Source organism: Saccopteryx leptura, chromosome 3 (assembly GCF_036850995.1).
Source record: "Saccopteryx leptura isolate mSacLep1 chromosome 3, mSacLep1_pri_phased_curated, whole genome shotgun sequence".
NCBI classification, from domain to species: Eukaryota; Metazoa; Chordata; class Mammalia; order Chiroptera; family Emballonuridae; genus Saccopteryx; species Saccopteryx leptura.
In genome coordinates, this window is record NC_089505.1 from 119,710,457 (window position 1) to 119,730,504 (window position 20,048).

General features: G+C 45.4%; 1 protein-coding gene across 1 annotated transcript in view; it reads left to right on the top strand.

Annotated features, from left to right (window-relative positions):
• The first annotated feature begins 4,478 nt into the window (after positions 1-4,478).
• Positions 4,479-20,048, top strand: part of AKR1A1 (aldo-keto reductase family 1 member A1) — a 36,455-nt gene continuing 20,885 nt past the window's right edge. Inside the window, exon 1 of the mRNA XM_066376179.1 lies at positions 4,479-4,535. The gene's annotated coding sequence lies outside the window, so the exon portion shown is untranslated. The remainder of the gene's footprint in view (positions 4,536-20,048) is intronic.

The following is a 20,048-nucleotide window of genomic DNA, read 5'->3' on the forward strand; positions in this document are numbered from 1 at the left end:
TAGAAGCTGGAGAAGAAATCCCTACCCCTACTGCAGGGCTCAGGGCCAGCCTCCTCCTTCAGGTTGCCCAACCTTGATCCAGAGGCAGGAACTAGCACCCCAGCCTTTTGAAGCCCTAGGACTTTGATCTTTGAAACTAAATGAGCTGAACACAGCTAATACCAAACCTGCTTTTCATAACCTTTTGTGTTTTTTCCTACTTAACAACATATCATGGACATTTTCCAACTATAATACATAGATCTACTTTATCCTTGTGACCGTATAGTTTTTATTGTATAAGTACACAATAATTTATTTTGTTAATTCTTTTCATAAGATTATTTGGGCCTGCCCTGGCCGGTTGGCTCAGCGGTAGAGCGTCGGCCTGGCGTACAGGAGTCCCGGGTTCGATTCCCGGACAGGGCACATAGGAGAAGCGCCCATTTGCTTGTCCACCCCGCCCCCCTCCTTCCTCTCTGTCTCTCTCTTCCCCTCCCGCAGCCAAGGCTCCATTGGAGCAAAGATGGCCCGGGCGCTGGGGATGGCTCCTTGGTCTCTGCCACCGGCGCTAGAGTGGCTCTGGTCACGGCAGAGTGACGCCCCAGAGGGGCAGAGCATCGCCCCTGGTGGGCGTGCCGGGTGGATCCCGGTCCGGCGCATGCGGGAGTCTGTCTGACTGTCTCTCCCCGTTTCCAGCTTCAGAAAAATACAAAAAATACAAAAAAAAAAAAAAAGATTATTTGGGCCTGACCAGGCGGTGGCGCAGTAGATAGAGCGTCGGACTGGGATGCAGAAGGATCCAGGTTCAAGATCCTGAGGTCTCCAGCTTGAGCACGGGTTCATCTGGCTTGAGCAAAAGCTCACCAGCTTGGACCCAAGGTCGCTGGTTTGAGCAAGGGGTTACTAGGTCTGCTGAAGACCCGTGGTCAAGGCACGTATGAGAAAGCAATCAATGAACAACTAAGGTGTCGCAACGAAAAAACTGATGATTGATGCTTCTCATCTCTCTCCATTCCTGTCTGTCCATGTCTATCCCTCTCTCTGACTATCTCTCTGTCTCTGTAAAAAATAATAATAATAAAAAACAAAAACAAAAAATACCCTGGGCTTACCTGGTCAAGGCACATATGAGAGTTGATGCTTCCTGGTCCTCCCCTTCTCTCTTGCTCTCTCTCTCTCCCCTCTCTAAAATGAATAAAAATCTAAAAAAAAAAAAAAGATTATTTGGTAATTTTTCTCTCCTATAAACAACTCAGTAACTATTATCACATTTTTATTATTTCCTCTGGTTAAATTCCTTAAAATTGCCTGACCAGGCGGTGGCGCAGTAGATAGAGCATTGGACTGGGATGTGGAGGACCCAGGTTCGAGACCCCGAGGTCAACAGCTTAAGTGTGAGCTCATCTGGTTTAGCAAGGCTCACAGCCCAAGGTCGCTGGCTCAAGCAAGGGGTTACTTGGTCTGCTGTAGCCCCTTGGTCAAGGCACATATGAAAAATCAATGACCAACTAAGGAGCCCCAACAAAGAATTGATGTTTCTCATCTCTCTCCCTTCCTGTCTGTCCTATCTGTCTGTCTCTTTCTGTCTTGCCTAAAAAAAAAAATTATTGATGTTAGAGAAAAAAAAAGAGAAAAATACCAATTTGTTGTTCCACTTATTTATGAATTCATTGGTTGATTCTTGCATGGGTCCTGATCTGGGACTGAACCACACAGAACCTTAGTGTATTGGGACAATGTTCTACCAACTGAGCTACTCAGCCAGGGCCTTTTTCTTATTGATTTTAACTTTTTTTTAGATGTTATTTATTCATTTTTAGAGAGAGAGGAGAGAGAGAGAGAGAAGAGGGGAGGAGCAGGAAGCATCAACCCCATATGTGCCTTGACCAGGCAAGCTTAGGCTTTCAAACTAGTGACCTCAGTGTCCCAGGTCAGTGCTTTATCTGCTGCACCACCACAGGTTCAGGCTCCTATTGATTTTACAGCAGTTCTTTTTTTTTTTTTTTTTTTTTTGAAAGAGAGAGAGAGTCAAGGAGAGAGAGTCAGGAAAATCAAGCTGCCCTTGTATATACCCTGATGGGGGAATCAAATTGGCAACCTTTGTGCTCTGGAAACTGGCCAAGGCCACAAAGTAAGATTTGAAACCTTCAACCACTAAATGTTACAGTTTTCCTATTTTATCATTTGTCTTTTAATCTTGCTTTTACAGACTTTTGCTAAATAGCTTTCATTTTTAGGTAGTGCAAACTGTCAATATTTTCCTTTATAATTTCTAATTTTGATTGTAAATAAAAAGCCTTTTCTACCCCAAGATTATACAAATAGTTTCTTCTTTTTTTATTTTTTTATTTTAGTGAGAGGAGAAGAGAGAGACAGACTCCCACATGCGCCCCAACCAGATCCACCTGGCAAGCCCTGAAAAAGGCTTGCCCATCTGGGGCTGTTGCTCTATTGCAACTGGAGTCGTTTTTTAGTGTCTGAAGCAAGGCCATGGAGCCATCTTTAGCACCCATGGCCAACTCACTTAAGTCAATTGATCCATGGCTGTGAGGGAGGAGAGATGGCGGGGGGCGGAGGGGGGGAGAAGTGAGAGGGGGAGGAGTGGAGAAGCAGATAGGTGTTTCTCCTGTGTGCCCTGCCTGGAATCAAACCCAGGACTTCCACATGCCAGGTCAACAGTCTGCCGCTGGAGCCAACCAGCCAGGGCCCTTATTTCTTCTTTTAGTATTTTGTTTATTTGTTTATTCAATATTCAAACCTTTTCTTAATTTTTTTTTTTTTTTTAGCAAGAGAGAGACAGACAGGGTCAGATGGACAGGAAGGGACAAAGACGGGAAGCATTAATTCTTTGTTGCGGCACCGACACCTTAGTTGTTCATTGATTGCTTTCTCATATGTGTCTTCCCCACGGGGCTCTAGCCAAGCCAGTGACCCCTTGCTCATGCCAGCAACCTTGGGATTCAAGCCAGCGACCTTTGGGCTCAAGCCTGAGACCATAGGGTCACGTCTATGATTCCGCACGCAAGCTGGCAACCTTAGGGTTTTGAACCTGTCCTTGGTGTCCCTGGCTGACATTCTATCCACTGTGCCACCACCTGGTCAGGCTAATATTCAAACCTTTAAACTTCCTGAAATTTACTTTTGTGTTTAGTATGAGTCTTTTCCCCCAAATCGTCAGTAATTATCTAGACATTTAATGTGGCATCTCAGGGTCTTTATGAACTGGCTTCGTCCTACCTCTTTAGTTTCATTTCCCACTTTTCTCCCAGGAACGCTATACTCCCTTCTTATCAAACCACATACAGTTCCTGGAACGTTAACATCCTGCCTGCTTCATTTTGCCACAGCTCAGGACATGTTAGTTACTCTGCCCAGACTACCCTTCCAGAAAATTCCTGGCACATGGTAGGTAGCAATAAATGTTTACCAACTGAGTGAACAAATCAATCACTTCTACCCACTTTTAGCACATAGTGGCCTCTGTGGGCGATGTGCAATGGAAGGATGTAATATTGGGAAGTGAAGTTCACAGGAGAAATCCACACTACTATATGACCTAATCTGTCTACTTCCTGTGGTTCTGCATTGCCTTGCCTGCCTTGCCCATACCACTCTACCCTCTTCCCCTTCCTTTTACAGCCCCAGAACAACGGTTTCCTTTGGCTGCAGCCTCCTTTCCACCACTTTAGCGCAGTATTGATCTGTGGACTGTGATTTCTGCCCTGAGATAATTAAAACTTCTGTACCAACACCTGGAGTGTTTCATAAATGTGTATGTGCACCCATATGTGTGAGGGTGAAAAAGGGAGAGAGAGCGATCCTTCTGCAGAATCTCCCTCCACTCAGAGGTCCATCTATCTTTCTTGGACTGCAGAACAGTCTCAGCAACATCACTGAGTGGGCAGGGAATAGTTCTTCTCCCCCGCAACCTAGCTTGCTGCAGTTTATTCTGAATACAAATAATAATCACTACCCTACTATGTAGTGCCAAGCACTTTATATCCATTGTGTCACTTAATCTGTTGACCTTAAAAAAGACAAAGAGCCAGTTATTTTATCAGCAAAATGTGTTCATTCTGAAATAGGGGAGGAATTTCAATTCAGGACAGACAAACTATGGTGAACCATACATAAACAAGTCCCAAGAGGGGTTTGTTTTTTAAAATTTTATTTTTATTTATTGATTTTTAGAGAGAGAAGGGGAGGAGGAAGGGAGAGACAGAACCATCGATATGTTTCTGTATGTACCCTGACCAGGGGCTGAACCAGCGACCTTTGCCTATTAGGAGGCTGCTTTAGCCAACCAAGCCATCTGGCCAGGGTAAGGCTGTTTGCTTTTATAGAAAGAAGGAGGAAGTTGGGAGGGACTGTTTTGGAAGAGTCCAGGGTTGTAACAAGCCTCTCTTTGGGCAAAGGTGGCAATTTCTCATTGGCTGGGCTAGAACCAAGAGTCCAAACCAGCTTAAAAAAAGTCAGCTAAAAAGAGTTAGGTCATGGCTGACAAAAGTGGAGGTGTTTTGCTGGGGAAGGAGAAATTCTTCCCTCCTGCTGAGGTATGTCCTGTTTGGGGTATGGGTGGCAATGTGTGAGAGCTCCCCCTTCAGGGCTTCCTGGCTTCATTTTAAATGAGTTTTTTTTTTAAATTTTATTTATTTATATATTTTTTACAGAGACAGAGAGTGAGTCAGAGAGAGGGATAGACAGGGACAGACAGACAGGAACAGAGAGAGATGAGAAGCATCAATCATTAGTTTTTCATTGCGCGTTGCAACACCTTAGTTGTTCACTGATTGCTTTCTCACATGTGCCCTGACTGCGGGCCTTCAGCAGACGGAGCAACCCCTTGCTGGAGCCAGCGACCTTGGGCTCAAGCTGGTGGGCCTCGCTCAAACCAGATGAGCCCGCACTGAAGCTGGCGACCTTGGGGTCTCGAACCTGGGTCCTTCCACATCCCAGTCCGACGCTCCATCCACTGCGCCACCACCAGGTCAGGCAAGTGTTTTGTTTTTTTTAACAAATTCTGAAACACTTCAGCAAGGCAGGTATTAAAATCTCTATTTTACAGCCCTGGCCAAAGAGCTTGGTTGTTAGAGTATTGTCCAGATGCTCAGAGGATGCCAGTTTGATCCCCAGGGAGGGCACACACAGGAACAGATCTATATTTCTGTCTCTTCCTCTCTACCTTCCTTTCTAAAATTAATAAAATAAAGTTTTAAAAAAATCTCTATTTCACAGATTAGGAAAATTTCCCAAGGTCACACAACTATTAAGGGGCACAGCAAGCATTTAAACACAATTATATCTAAACAACTATCCTGGTTGATTCACAACCAATCTAGTTGTGCTACCTCTAGGTTGGAGGTTCAGGGCTATGAGATTCCCAGTTCCCCATCCTGACAATCTAGGCATTCTAAACTACTATCTAACTTCCTGCGTAAAACATTTCTGTGTACAGTATATACTCATTGAATGATTCAACAAGCCTGTTCTGTTTGTTTGTTTTTGCGGGAGAGACAGACAGGAAGGGAGCAAGATGAGAAGCATCAACTATTAGTTGCATCACTTTAGTTGTTCATTGATTGCTTCTCAAATGTGCCTTGACTGGGGAGCTCAAGCCAAGCCAGTGAACCCCTTGCTCAAGCCTGTAACCTTGGGCTCAAGCCAGCTCTTTGAGCTTCAAACAGTGACCATGGAATCATGTCTGTGATGCCACACTCAGGTGAGCCTGTGCTCAAGCCAGATGAGCCTGTGCTCAAGCCAGCAATCTCAGAGTTTTGAACTTGGGTCCTCAGCGTCCCAAGTCAATGCTCTAACCACTGCGTTACCACCAGTGAAGCAGAAATATAACTTTTAACCAGCCTGGAATTTCTGGTCAACTCTAGGTGGCAATCTGCTGATAGACCCCTTCTGTTTCCCTTAGGAAGACAAACTTGCCTGAAATAATGCGTTTTTGTTAATAATTTCCTTTCTCCTTCTCCCTTTTTTTTTTTTTTTTTTTTACAGAGACAGAGAGAGTCAGAGAGAGGGATAGATAGGGACAGACAGACAAGAACGAAGAGAGATGAGAAGCATCAATCATCAGTTTTTTGTTGTGACACCTTAGTTGTTCATTGATTGCTTTCTCATATGTGCCTTGACCATGGGCCTTCAGCAGACCGAGTAACCCGTTGCTCAAGTCAGCAACCCTGGGTCCAAGCTGGTGAGCTTTTGCTCAAACCAGATGAGCCCACGCTCAAGCTGGCGACCTCGGGGTCTCAAACCTGGTCCTCCGCATCCCAGTCCGACGCTCTATCCCCTGCACCACTGCCTGGTCAGGCCCTCCCTCTCTGCCTTTAAGAAACCTTTTATTTTCTGAAGCTCAGTGGAGTTTCTTTCTACTTATTAGATAGGATGCTGCCTGATTTGTAAATTCAATAAAGCCAATTAGATCTTTAAAATTTCTGTGGCTAACTTTTGTTACTTAACAATTTGTGCTTGACCAGGCAGTGGCACAGTGGATAGAGCGCCAGACCGGGATGTGGAGGACTCAGGTTCGAGACCCTGAGGTCGCCAGCTTGAGCGCGGGCTCATCTGGTTTGAGCAAGGCTCACCAGTTTGAGCCCAAGGTCACTGGCTTGAGCAAGGGGTTACTTGGTCTGCTGTAGCCCCACAGTCAGGGCATATATGAGAAATCAATCAATGAACAACTAAGGAGCCGCAACGAAGAATTGATGTTTCCCATTTCTCTCCCTTCCTGTCTGTTTGTCCTTCTCTCTGACTCTCTCTGTCTCCGCCAAAAAATAAATAAATAAAAGTATACACTATGGTAGTTAAAAAAAACAATTTGTTAGAATTTTAGCTGTAGAGTTTTATCAGGCATTTGCTATTCTGATGGGTCTCAGAGGAAGAGTGCTTTCACCATTTGACTTCAGGGATAGATAGGGATAATCTGTCCTGATGACCAACTTTTCACCATCTAGAAAGTACTATACCTTATTCCAATAATGAAGTACCTCAATGATTGAGATTCTTAATACATAGGCTTTGGCCTGCTGCAGCCTCCTGACTTCATTACTCCTGTGTATTTTACCCAATTAATCTTCTCAATATACTCCTCTATTCTCCACTCCCTTCCCATCCCCCACGTAGAAACCTTTACTGTCTCTGCCAAATTCAAACTTCTTGGCTAAGCAATCAACATTCTACATTAACCTACTGTCTATATCAGTGGTAGTCAACCTGGTCCCTACTTCCCACTAGTGGGCATTCCAGCTCTCATGGTAGGCAGTAGCAGAGCAACCAAAGTATAAATAAAAAGATAGATTAAACTATAGGAAGTTGGCCTGACCTGTGGTGGCGCAGTGGATAAAGTGTTGACCTGGAACACTGAGGTCACTGGTTCAAAACCCTGGGCTTGCCCAGTCAAGGCACATATGGGAGTTGATGCTTCCTGCTCCTCCCCCGCCTCCTCCTTCTCTAAAATGAATAAATTAAAAAAAAGAAACTATAGTTAGTTGTTTTATAAAGATTTATTCTGCCACACTTAGCGAAAATTCGACATAAAGTACTTGGTAAGTAATTATGATTATATGCTTTAACTTGCTGTAACTCTGCTTTATAAATTTTATAAAGTAAAGTTACTTCCCTACTTTATAAATCACCATTATTGTGGAACCAGTGGGTGGTTAGAAAATTTTACTACTAACAGAGATACAAAAGTGGGCAGTAGGTATAAAAAGGTTGACTAACCCTGGTCTAGATGAAGTGACACACTGGTTAAGCATATGTTGATTCTTATTGCTAACATGCCTTTGCTAATTAATGTTCTGGCAATATTCCCACCCTTCATTTCTGCCTGTTAAAATGATACAAACTTCATGGGAAAATGCCATCTCTAAAGTAATAGCTTTCAACCTTTTCTAGTTTATGTCCTATGAATCACTTTCCAAACACCCTTGGTCCCACTATTACAGAAATGTTTTCTTTTGTTTGTTTTTCAGCGAGACAGACAGATAGACAGGGACAGACAGACAGGAAGGGAGAGAGATGAGGAGCATCATCTCATATTTGCGGCACCTTAATTGTTCATGGATTGCTTTCTCATATGTGCCTTGATGAGGGGGTGAAGTGGGGGCTCAGGACAAGCCAGTGCCCACTTGTTCAAGCAAGTGACTTTGGGCTTCAAGCCAGTGATCTTTGGGCTCAATCCAGCAACCATGGGGTCATGTCTATGATCCCACACTCAAGCCAGCGACCCCATGCTCAAGTCGGTGACCTCAGGGTTTCAATTCTGCATCTTCAGTGACCCACGCCAATGCTCTATCCACTGTGCTACCACCTGGTCAGGCCAGAAATACTTTGAAAATTTATTTTTCCTATGTTCACAGGCATGATTGAGAATAAACTGAATTTCTATGATTAAATCACAAACTAATAAAATAGAATAAATATTTTAGTGATTTAAATTACAATAATACAATTCTTTATTATATGCGGCTTAAGTGTCTGTTTGTCGCCGATAGCTTATTGGTTGCTTGCATAACTGTACTAGCCAATGGGGTGAAGTTGCCACGGCATTCAAATAGTCCTGCCTTCTGGCATGCCATCTCACAAATTGAGATTAAAGATTGGAGCAATTATTATGCTGTTAAGAAATCTTAACACCAGAAGGGGTCTTTGCAATGGTACAAGACTAGAGGTTCTCCAATTGAAAAATAATGTCATAATAGCTAAGTCTTTGACTGGCTCTTCTAAAGGTGAAATACATGTCATTCCAAGAATTGATTTGGCTCCATCTCAAACAGGGTTGCCGTTTCAACTGAGACGTAGACAATTTCCTGTAAAACTTGCCTTTGCTATGACCATCAATAAGTCTCAGGGCCAAACGCTTAAGCACGTTGGCATTTTTTTACCTGAGCCTGCATTTGGACACGGTCAACTTTATGTTGCCTGTTCAAGAGTTCCTGAAAGAACAGACATAAAATTAAAAATAATTGATGGTCCTCTGCAAGGCGAGCTTAAAAATGATGGAAAGATCTACACAAGAAATGTTGTGTACAAAGAGATCTTTGACATGTGAATTAACATTTTATTATTTAAATCACCTTTATTTATTGAGCTAGCGGTGGCTCTTAAGAAATGTACCCTGAGGTCCCTGGTTGGAAACCCTGGGCTTGACTGTTCAAGGCACATATGAAGTTGATGCTTCCTGTTCCTCCCCCTTCTCTCTCTCTGTTTCTCTCTCTCTCTCTCCTCTCTAAAAATGAATAAATAAAATTAAAAAATAAATAAATAAAATGTGTTTAAGAAATGTACCGCCAGTGGTTTCCTTCATTGCACTCTACTTTAAGCAATTAAGCAAGTAGAAGGGGGAAACCCCGTGGGGCAGTAAGCAAAGGGGCGTCCTTGCCGCCTGCCCTGGGTAATTCAGTTTGAATTAGCAGACACCTTTGCACAAATCATTTTAATTACAATTTATAATATCTAGAACAGCGGTCATTTCGTATGACCGCCGGGCTTTCTAGTAAAACCATAAACCAAAAAGCAAAGAAACATTTATCATATGCTAAAAAATAGTAGTGGTTGTCTCCTAGTAATGAGAATATTTCCTTCTTTTTATATTTTCAAAAGTTACAATGTTGACCATTTATTAGTTTTATAAAGAAAACAGGCCCTGGCCGGTTGGCTCAGTGGTAGAGCGTCGGCCTGGCGTGCAGAAGTCCCGGGTTCGATTCCCGGCCAGGGCACACAGGAGAAGCGCCCATCTGCTTCTCCATCCCTCCCCCTCTCCTTCCTCTCTGTCTCTCTCTTCCCCTCCCGCAGCCAAGGCTCCATTGGAGCAAAGATGGCCCGGGCACTGGGGATGGCTCCTCGGCCTCTGCCCCAGGCGCTAGAGTGGCTCTGGTCCTGGCAGAGTGACGCCCCAGAGGGGCAGAGCATCGCCCCCTGGTGGGCGTGCCGGGTGGATCCCGGTCGGGCGCATGCGGGAGTCTGTCTGACTGTCTCTACCCGTTTCCGCCTTCAGAAAAATACAGAAAAAGAAGAAAAAAAAGAAAAAAAAAGAAAAGAAAACATAGAAATATATTTTTGGGGGGCAAAAATACCTAGATGGCAAGTATCTTAGTTGGTGTCTCTCGAAATTCAGACCCTGAGGCAAATACTTAGGTAGGTTACTTATTTTAAAGATGAGTCCAGGAATCAGAAGGAAGGAAGTGGGGAAATGAGATTGAAAAGGGGAAAATGACAATATATAACTGATTAATACTATGAGCAACCAGGTTAATCAATCCTCTGAAAAACTGAAAATCAAACCTCAGAAGGGTCCCAGTAGAAGCTGGGGAGGCTGGAGCATTTACTCAGATCTCTGTTCCTTCACTTTTTGAGGTTTCCCCTGGAGACCTTAATTCCCTTACCCTTCCAAATTGCAGTTACACATAGCCAAGCAGCCTACTGAGGAACAGAGAAAGGCCTGGGGCAGCAAACTCCCCTTTTTTGCCCTGGTTTGCATATGGGTCCTCAGGTCCTGAACTTTGTTCTTGGTTTCTTAGCCCAGACAGTACAACCCAGAGTAAACAGAAAGTACCAGCAAGTAAAACACTGCGATAACCCAGGGACAGACTCAGAGACTTGAGAAGGCATTTCCTCATCTTTCTGATTTGATCACATTCTTCTCTGATTCTAGAAACTTCTGCCAAATACTCAATGACACAGGGCTGAGAACTTGTCTTTAGTGGTCCAGTGGGGGGCATGCCCTCCTACTTCCTAAAGAGACCCCTCTTACTTTCCAGCTCTTACTCTGTTTCAGCTTCTTCCCTTTGCATTCCAAAAGGCTGCACAGAGCTCACACTTCTGGGTCTGCATTCTGCCTGTTTTACATTGGCCCTTCTGGACTGTCAACCTTGAAGCTAGAAGACAAGCCTTGTCCATTTTGTGTCCTAGCAAAAGAACTAGGTGCTATGATCTAAATGTTTGTGTATACCCAAAATTCATATGTTGAAATCCTAATGCCAGATGTGATGGTATTGGTATGTAGGGCCTTTGGAAGGTGTGTAAGTCATAAGGGGGTTACTATCATGCATGAGATTAGTGCCTTATAATAGAGGGTCCAGAGAGGTCCCTTGCCCCTTCTGCCATGTGAGGATATAATAAGCCAGTAATCTGAAACAGCCCTTACCTGATCATGCTGGCACCCTGGTTTTGGACTCCCAGCTTCCAGAAGTGCAAGCAATAAATTTCTGCTGCTTACAAATCACCCAGTTTGTGGTATTTGGTTATAGCAGCCCAAATGCACAAGTACTAGGGCTAACTGCAAGCTCTACGCAGTCAATGGTGATCAAAAGCATGATTCCCACCTGACCTGTGGTGGTGCAGCAGATAAAGTGAAGATCTGGAATGCTGAGGTCGCTGGTTCAAAACTCTGGGCTTGCCTGGTCAAGGTACCTATGGGAGTTGATGCTTCCTGCTCCTCCCCCCACCCTTAACTCTCTCTTTCCCTCCCTCTCTCTTTTCTCTCTAAAATAAATAAAGAAAAAAAATTTAAAGCACGATTCCCTTCTTTATTCTCTTTCCTTTCATATCTCTAGTCTTTTCCCCTGGACTCTTCCCCTTAGCACATGTTCATGTTCAAATTTCCCACATAGTGAGAAAATTTTCCTCCAGCTACTTCTTTTTTTTTTTTTTTTTTTACAGGGACAGAGAGAGAGTCAGATAGAGGGATAAATAGGGACAGACAGGAACGGAGAGAGATGAGAAGCATCACTCATCAGTTGGTTTTATTTTTGGCGCGACACCGTAGTTGTTCATTGATTGCTTTCTCATATGTGCCATGACCGCGAGCCCTCAGCAGACTGAGTAACCCCCTACTTGAGCCAGTGACTTTGGGTTTATGCTAGTGAGCTTTTTTTTTTTTTTTGCTCAAGCCAGATGAGCCTGTGCTCAAGCTGGCAACCCCGGGGTCTCGAACCTGGGTCCTTCCGCATCCCAGTCTGACGTTCTATCCACTGCGCCACCACCTGGTCAGGCCAGCTACTTCTTTTTTTATGACAGAGACAGAGAGTGAGACAGGGAGAGAAACAGGGTCAAACAGACAGGAAGGCAGAGAGATGAGAAGCATAAATTCTTCCTTGTGGCACCTTAGTTGTTCATTGATTACTTTTCTCATATGTGTCTTTTTTGTTTGTTCGGTTTTTTTGTATTTTTCTGAAGCTGGAAATGGGGAGGCAGTCAGACAGACTCCCGCATGCGCCCTACTGGGATCCACCTGGCATGCCCACCAGGAGGCGATGCTCTGCCCATCTGGGGCGTTGCTCTGTTGCAACCAGTGCCTGAGGCAGAGGCCACAGAGCCATCCTCAGCGCCCGGGCCAACTTCGCTTCAATGGAGCCTTGGCTGTGGGAGGGGAAGAGAGAGACAGAGAGGAAGGAGAAGGGGAGGGTGGAGAAGCAGATGGGCGCTTCTCCTGTGTGCCCTGGCCGGGAATCAAACCCGGGACTCCTGCACACCAGGCTGACACTCTACCACTGAGCCAACCGGCCAGGGCCTCATCTGTGTCTTGACCAAGGGGTTATAGCAGGGTGATTGACCCCTTGCTCAAGCCAACGACCTTGGGCTCAAGCCAGCGACCTTGGGCTTCAAGCCAGTGACCTCTGGGCTCAAGCCAGTGACCATGGGGTCATGTCTATGATACTACGCTCAAGCCAGCGACCCCACGATCAAGCTGGATGAGCCTGCGCTCAAGCCAAATGAGCCCGCGCTCAAGCCGATGACCTAGGGGTTTTGAACTTGGGTCCTCTGGGTCCCAGTCTGACACTCTATTCTATCCATTGTGCTACTGCCAGGTTAGGCTCCTCCATTTACAGTACTTTTCACTTTCCTTCTTATTCTTGAGAGTTCTGCCCACTGATTCTCCAAAGCTCTACCTCCTCTCTTCTACTAAATCAAGTCCATCTTCCTCAGGAATAACCTTATTCCACTAAGCAAGCTCTCCACAGGTCACCAATGACCCTCTTATCAACCAAATCCAAAAGTTTCTCCTGTGGAGATCAGGGAGCATGAATATAAAGAGTATGGCAACACAATGGAATATAGAGATGATATGTTGTAGAATTGTGCACCTGAAACCTGTATAATTTCATTAACCAATGTTTCCCCAATAAGTTATATTTTTAAAAAAGACTATGGCAAATAGTAGATCATCAGTAAAGTGGTAGTTGTTTTTATTTGTCTTAGTTTTCCCAATTTCATACTCACTTCTGGTTATGTTTTTCTGTGTGTGGGCGGGGTAGGCTCATCTTTTTAATCATTATGCTTTCTCTCTACACTTATTATAAAGGTAATATAGTTTTATATTTTAAAGAGCTCAGGGCAAAGTTTACATGCTAAGGCTCTAATGAGAGGTTCAATAAATAATTCTCAGGGCAACAAAATATATAGTTATAACCACCATCCAATCATGTACTCAAACTGGAAATTTACGAGTCATTCTGACTCTTCCTTTTTTATTTTTTAACCTCCCACATCTAATGAATCACCAAGTGGTGCTAATTTTGCTTCTAAATATTTCTAAAATGTATCCTATTTAATTTATGATGAGGGTATGAGCTGCGGTCATAGGTCAGACCCTCATTCTCTCACCTGGACAACTGCCTCCTAACAAGTGTCCCTGCTTCCAGTGTAGCCCTTTACCAATCACTCCCTTCACTTCTGCCAGAATGATCTTTATAAAATCCATATATGATCATGGCATAATCCTGCTTAGACCATCTCCCTGTTTTCCTCAGGATAAACTCTAAGTTTTGTTTGTTTGTTTGTTTTTGTATTTTTCTGAAGTTGAAAACGGGGAGGCAGTCAGACAGACTCCCACATGTGCCCGATTGGGATCCACTTGGCATGCCCACCAGGGGGCGATGCTCTGCCCATCTGGGGCGTTGCTCTGTTGTGACCAGAGCCATTCTAGCGCCTGAGGCAGAGGCCATGGAGCCATCCTCAGTGCCCGGGCCAACTCTGCTCCAATGGAGCCTCGGCTGCAGTAGGAGAAGAGAGAGACAGAGAGGAAGGAGAGGGGGAGGGATGGAGAAGCAGATGGGCACTTCTCCTGTGTGCCCTGGCCGGGAATCAAACCCGGGACTCCTGCAGGCCAGACCGACGCTCTACCACTTAGCCAACCGGCCAGGGCTCTAAGATTTTTTTAAGGTTTTATTTATTCATTTTAGAGAGAAGAGAGAAAAGGGGGAGAGGAGCAAGAAGCATCAAATCCCATATATGCCTTGACCAGGCAAGCCCAGGGTTTCAAACTGGTGACCCCAGAGTTCCTGGTCAACACTTTATCCACTGAACCACCACAGGTCAGGCTATGGAAAAGTTTATTTAAAAAGTATAGGGCTCTGGCCGGTTGGCTCAGTGGTAGAGCGTCGGCCTGGCATGCGGAAGTCCCAGGTTCTATTCCCAGCTAGGGCACAGAGGTGAAGCGCCCATCTGCTTCTCCACCCCTGCCCCTCTCCTTCCTCTCTGTCTCTCTCTTCCCCTCCTGTAGTCAAGGCTCCATTGGAGTAAAGATGGCCCGGGCGCTGGGGATGGCTCCATGGCCTCTGCCTCAGGTGCTAGAGTGGCTCTGGTTGCAACAGAGCCACACCCGGGATGGGCAGAGCATCGCCCTCTGGTGGGCATGCCGGGTAGATCCCGGTCGGGCGCATGCGGGAGTCTGTCTGACTGCCTCCCCGTTTCCAGCTTCAGGAAAAAAAAAAAAAAAAGTATAAATTGGCCTGACCAGGCAGTGGCACAGTGGATAGTGTCGGACTGGGATGCTGAGGACCCAGGTTTGAGACCCCGAGGTCACCAGCTTGAGTGCGGGCTCATCTGGTTTGAGCAAAAGCTCACCAGCTTGGACCCAAGGTCGCTGGCTCAAGCAAGGGGTTACTCGGTTTCCTGAAGGCCCGTGGCCAAGGCACATATGAGAAAGCAATCAATGAACAACTAAGGTGTCGCAATGCTCAACGAAAAACTAATGATTGATGCTTTCATCTCTCTCCGTTCCTGTCTGTCTGTCCCTGTCTATCCCTCTCTCTGACTCTCTGTCTCCGTAAAAAAAAAAAAAAAAAAACTGGCCCTGGCCGGTTGGCTCAGCGGTAGAGCGTCGGCCTGGCGTGTGGGGGACCCGGGTTCGATTCCCGGCCAGGGCACATAGGAGAAGCACCCATTTGCTTCTCCACCCCCCCCTCCTTCCTCTCTGTCTCTCTCTTCCCCTCCCGCAGCCGGGGCTCCATGGGAGCAAGGATGGCCCGGGCACTGGGGATGGCTCCTTGGCCAATGCCCCAGGCGCTAGAGTGGCTCTGGTCACAACAGAGCAATGCCCCGAGGGGCAGAGCATCGCCCCCTGGTGGGCAGAGCGTCGCCCCTGGTGGGCGTGCCGGGTGGATCCCGGTCGGGCGCATGCGGGAGTCTGTCTGACGGTCTCTCCCCGTTTCCAGATTCAGAGGGGTGCAAAAAAACAAAACAAAACAACTACTATGAACAAATCCCTATGCACACTGCACATATCTTATTTTAAAGTAAAAAAACAAAACGGGAACAAATACAATATTTAAAATAAAGAACAAGTAAATTTAAATCAACAAACTGACCAGTATTTCTTTTTTTTTTTTTTTTTTTTTTTTTTTTTTTTTAAGATTTTATTTATTCATTATAGAGAGGGAACAGAGAAAGAGAGAGAGAGAGAGAGAGAGAGAGAGAGAGAGAGAAGGGGGGAGCAGCAGGAAGCATCAACTCCCATATGTGCCTTGACCAGGCAAGCCCAGGGTTTTGAACCGGCAACCTCAGCATTTCCAGGTTGACGCTTTATCCACTGCGCCACCACACTGACCAGTATTTCAATGGGAACCATGGGCCTGCTTTTGACTAATGAGATAGTCAATGTCCGGTTCCATATTTGTCACCGCTAGCCGTAACAAGTGATATGCCCCGCTTCCGGAGCCGTGACGCGTGCGTCCTGCGTCACCGGAAGTAGTACTGTACCTGAGCGATGCCACGCTTTGTGGCGCCGCCACATATAGTACTCCAGGATGCATCCTGTGCTCCTCTCACTGACCACCAATGAAAGAGGTGCCCCTTCTGGAAGTGCGGCAGGGGCCAGATAAATGGCCTCAGGGGGCCGCATGTAGCCCGCGGGCTGTAGTTTGGTGACCCTTGACTTAAACTCTAACTGCAAAGTGTAGAAATGTAACCACCCTTTCCCTAAGTACTTGCAGGATTTACAGGTTACTCAGCAAACTGTTCCAAGACTGTCCAAGAGGCACTTCCAGCATTACATCATCCAAGGACTGAGTTTTACATGGACAGGTCCACACACCATGATCCTGAGAACTCCCACTGCTGCTAATGTAGAAAAACGGGTAACACCTATATGTCTCCCTACTAATTGGACAGAAACCTGTACCCTAGTCTATCTCACCCCAAGTATCAACCTAATCCCACCCCATGAGCCTCTTCCAGTTCCTAGTACACTATCTGTCAATCTAAGGACCAAACGAGCTGTACAGGTAATCCCTCTTCTTGTTGCTTTAGGAATCTCTACAAAAGTAGGTCTAAAGGCAGAAGGGCTGGACACTGCCCTGTCTTATTCCTACTCTCTCACTCTCTCTTTCTCTCTCTCTCTCTCTCTCTCTCTCTCTGAAGCCCAGCGAATTCGTAAACACGGAATCATTGGTTTCACACAAACTGGGTGTCTTGACTATTGCCTTTCATTGGTCCACTTACTCTCCTATTTATTTTTCTAACTTTTGGACCCTGCCTTTTACGTTTGTTCACTAGTTTCTCACAGAACTGCATGCAGACCTTCGCCAATCAGAAAATTGGAAAAGCCCCTTGTTCTCGATGCTAACACCATTTATAGGACCAATCCTAATTTTGTGCCTAATTTTAATGCTTGCCTCTTTCTTTATCAAGTTCCTGCAGGCTCGAATGAGAGAAATCTCCGCCTGACCTGTGGTGGCGCAGTGGATAAACCGTCGACCTGGAAATGCTGAGGTCGCCGGTTCGAAACCCTGGGCTTGCCTGGTCAAGGCACATGTGGGAGTTGATGCTTCCAGCTCCTCTCCCCCTTCTCTCTCTCTGTCTCTCCTCTCTAAAATGAATAAAATTAAAAAAAAAAAAATTTAAAAAAAAAAAAAAAAAAGAGAGAAATCTCCAAGAATACCTACAATCAAATTCTTTTACACCCCTACTCCAACTACCCCGGGGGGGGGGTTCACAAAGGAGACCCCCAATAAGGATAACAGCAGGAAGTAGCTCCAGAAGATGGCCTGTCCAAGACAAACCTCCTTCCTGAACCCCATACCCTTTCCTTTCTCCCACCTCTTTTCCTTTTTATCATACCACAGAATTGAGAAATGATAGATTATGAATTTACCAGAACTTCCAACTGCCCTTTTGTTGTCCCACCTGGCTGCCTGACCTCACCCTTACTTACTGGATAATCGCCCCTGAGGCAGAAAAGTTCCAGAAAGCTTATCAACTGCCCAAGGAGGAGCTTTCCAGAAAGCTGAAACCATAAAACTGTAAAAGGGAACATACTGAAACTTTTGACTCAGTACTCCCTCAGGTTCTCCCAAACCCTATAAAATTCGCCTCATAATCCGTAACCGGTGCCCTTCTCCCCAGAGAAGTGCCCAGCAGGGTTCCTTTCTTTCTTTCAGTAAAGCCTGTTACTCTGGTCTTTTCGGACTTCCATGGCTTCCAACACTCAGGAGCATTTTTTCAATCTATTGAAATTTTGCATCTTAGCAATCGTCCTCAGTTTGGTTCAAATAATCTTATAGGGATTCTCTACAGGTCTGAATATTTCGTATGTCAAAACTTTATTTATTTTTAATTGTTTATTTACTGATTTTAAAGAGAGAGGAAGGAAGAGAGGAAAGAAGAGAGACAGGAACATCGATCTGCTCCTGTATGTGCCCTGACCAGGGATCGAATTGGCAACCTCTGCACTTTGGGATGATATTCTAACCAACCGAGCTATCTGGCCAGTTCTTATGTCAACACTTTATTTTTTATTTTTTTATTTATTCATTTTAGAGAAATGGCAGGAGAGAGAGAGAGAGAGAGAGAGAGAGAGAGAGAGAGAAGGGGGAGGAACAGGAACCATCAACTCTCACATGTGCCTTGACCGGGCATGCCCAGGGTTTCGAACCCGCGACCTCAGCATTCCAGGTTAACGCTTCATCCACTGCGTCACCACAGGCCAGGCCTATGTCAACACTTTAGATAAATATTACTTATTTTTAAAGTGGACAGAGTATAAAATCATTTTCATTCTTATTTTACATTTTTATAGATAACTTGGTCAAGGAGATGAAAATAGAAGTCTTTTAAAAGTAATTGTAAAGGCCCTGGCCGGTTTGCTCAGTGGTAGAGCATCGGCCTGGCGTGCAGAAGTCCCGGATTTGATTCCCGGCCAGGGCACACAGGAGAAGCACCCATCTGCTTCTCCACCCCTCCCCCTCTTCTTCCTCTCTGTCTCTCTCTTCCCCTCCCGCAGCCGAGGCTCCATTGGAGCAAAGATGGCCCGGGCGCTGGGGATGGCTCCTCGGCCTCTGCCCCAGGCCCTGGAGTGGCTCTGGTCGCAACAGAGCAACGCCCCGGAGGGGCAGAGCAACGACCCCTGATGGGCAGAGTGTCGCCCCCTGGTGGGCGTGCCGGGTGGATCCCGGTCGGGCGCATGCGGGAGTCTGTCTGACTGTCTCCCCATTTCTGGCTTCAGAAAAATACAGAAAAGAAAAAAAAAAAAAGTAATTGTAAAGCCAGGAGCCATTACCATGGCCATGCAGATTCTGATTGGATTCAGGCAGATGGTAAAGGAACTGTGGAGCCAGAAAATGGTGGGACATTCTGTTTATTAAAGTCTTGTAATGGCGGAGAAGCAAACAGGCAGGGAAGACTGCTTTCCTTTCCAGACTCACAGGCCCTACCAGCCTCAGCACTCCCTAGCCAAACTGCCAGGCAGGAAAATACCCCCTTTCCGGCAAACAATAGCAAACAATTGCCCCTCACCATGGTGGTAGGCATTCTGCAATTTGTAATCTGCTGCCCTGAGAGCAAGTACCAGCAGCCTTCCATAGATGATACACATGGCACTGCCCAATACATGCGAGCAAACCTAAACACACTTGAAACACATTGGTTTGCCCAACAGCAATATCACTTGTTTTAACTCTTTCCAAGTTATAAGCCCCCTAACCACAGAATCTATTATTCAAAACTACTTTTATGGTCTCCAGTAGCTTTCAAAAGAAAGAATTGTAAATGACTTGCACCAGGGTTTAATATCCGTCATTAGAGTCATCATTACTTTCAAGAATCCTTTTTCTCTTGGCCTCAGGTTTTTTACATTGAGACAATACATGCCTGAAACTGGCTGAGAAGTTAAGTGTTTTGAAAATAGGAGGATGGTAATTATGAAGGGGTCATGTGCCCTCAACAGAGCTGTTTCAGAAAATTGTATTATTTTATTAATTAAAAATTGTATTAGACCAATTGCTCTGAAATCTCTAGAAGGGTTGGGTTTGGTTGTGCTTTATGTGTAATAATCCCCTGGGGCCACAAGTAACAGCAAAAGCCCAAAGCTGGGGGAGTGGGGTGTGTTACAACAATGACTCAGCAGTTAATTAGTTAGCCAAGTTACCACTTGATTGTTGCACTTCAGACTTTTAAGAATTCAGACTCAGCAGAAGAGGGAGTGTATCAGACTTTGCAGAAGATGGTGGGAGGGATGGGATACACAGCATGTGTCTCTTGATGGTAACTAGGCTAAGATGAATTTGAAACATGCTAAATTTGATTACATAAGCTGGAATCTGAGTGTCTTTATTGGGACAGATGGTGTGAAACAATGGATATTTCATCCATCAGGACTCACTTGAATTGAGATAATAGGAAGTAATCCAGTGGGGGGAAAAAGCGGAGGGAAGAGTGTCATCAGGGGAGTAGAGAGGAGCAGGGAAGATGGAAGTGTGGGAAGAGAAAGATGTTAGGTTCGGGTCCAGGACCCCTTACCAAAAAACCTCAGGTAAAACTTGAAGTAATCTGGCACCAGGGCA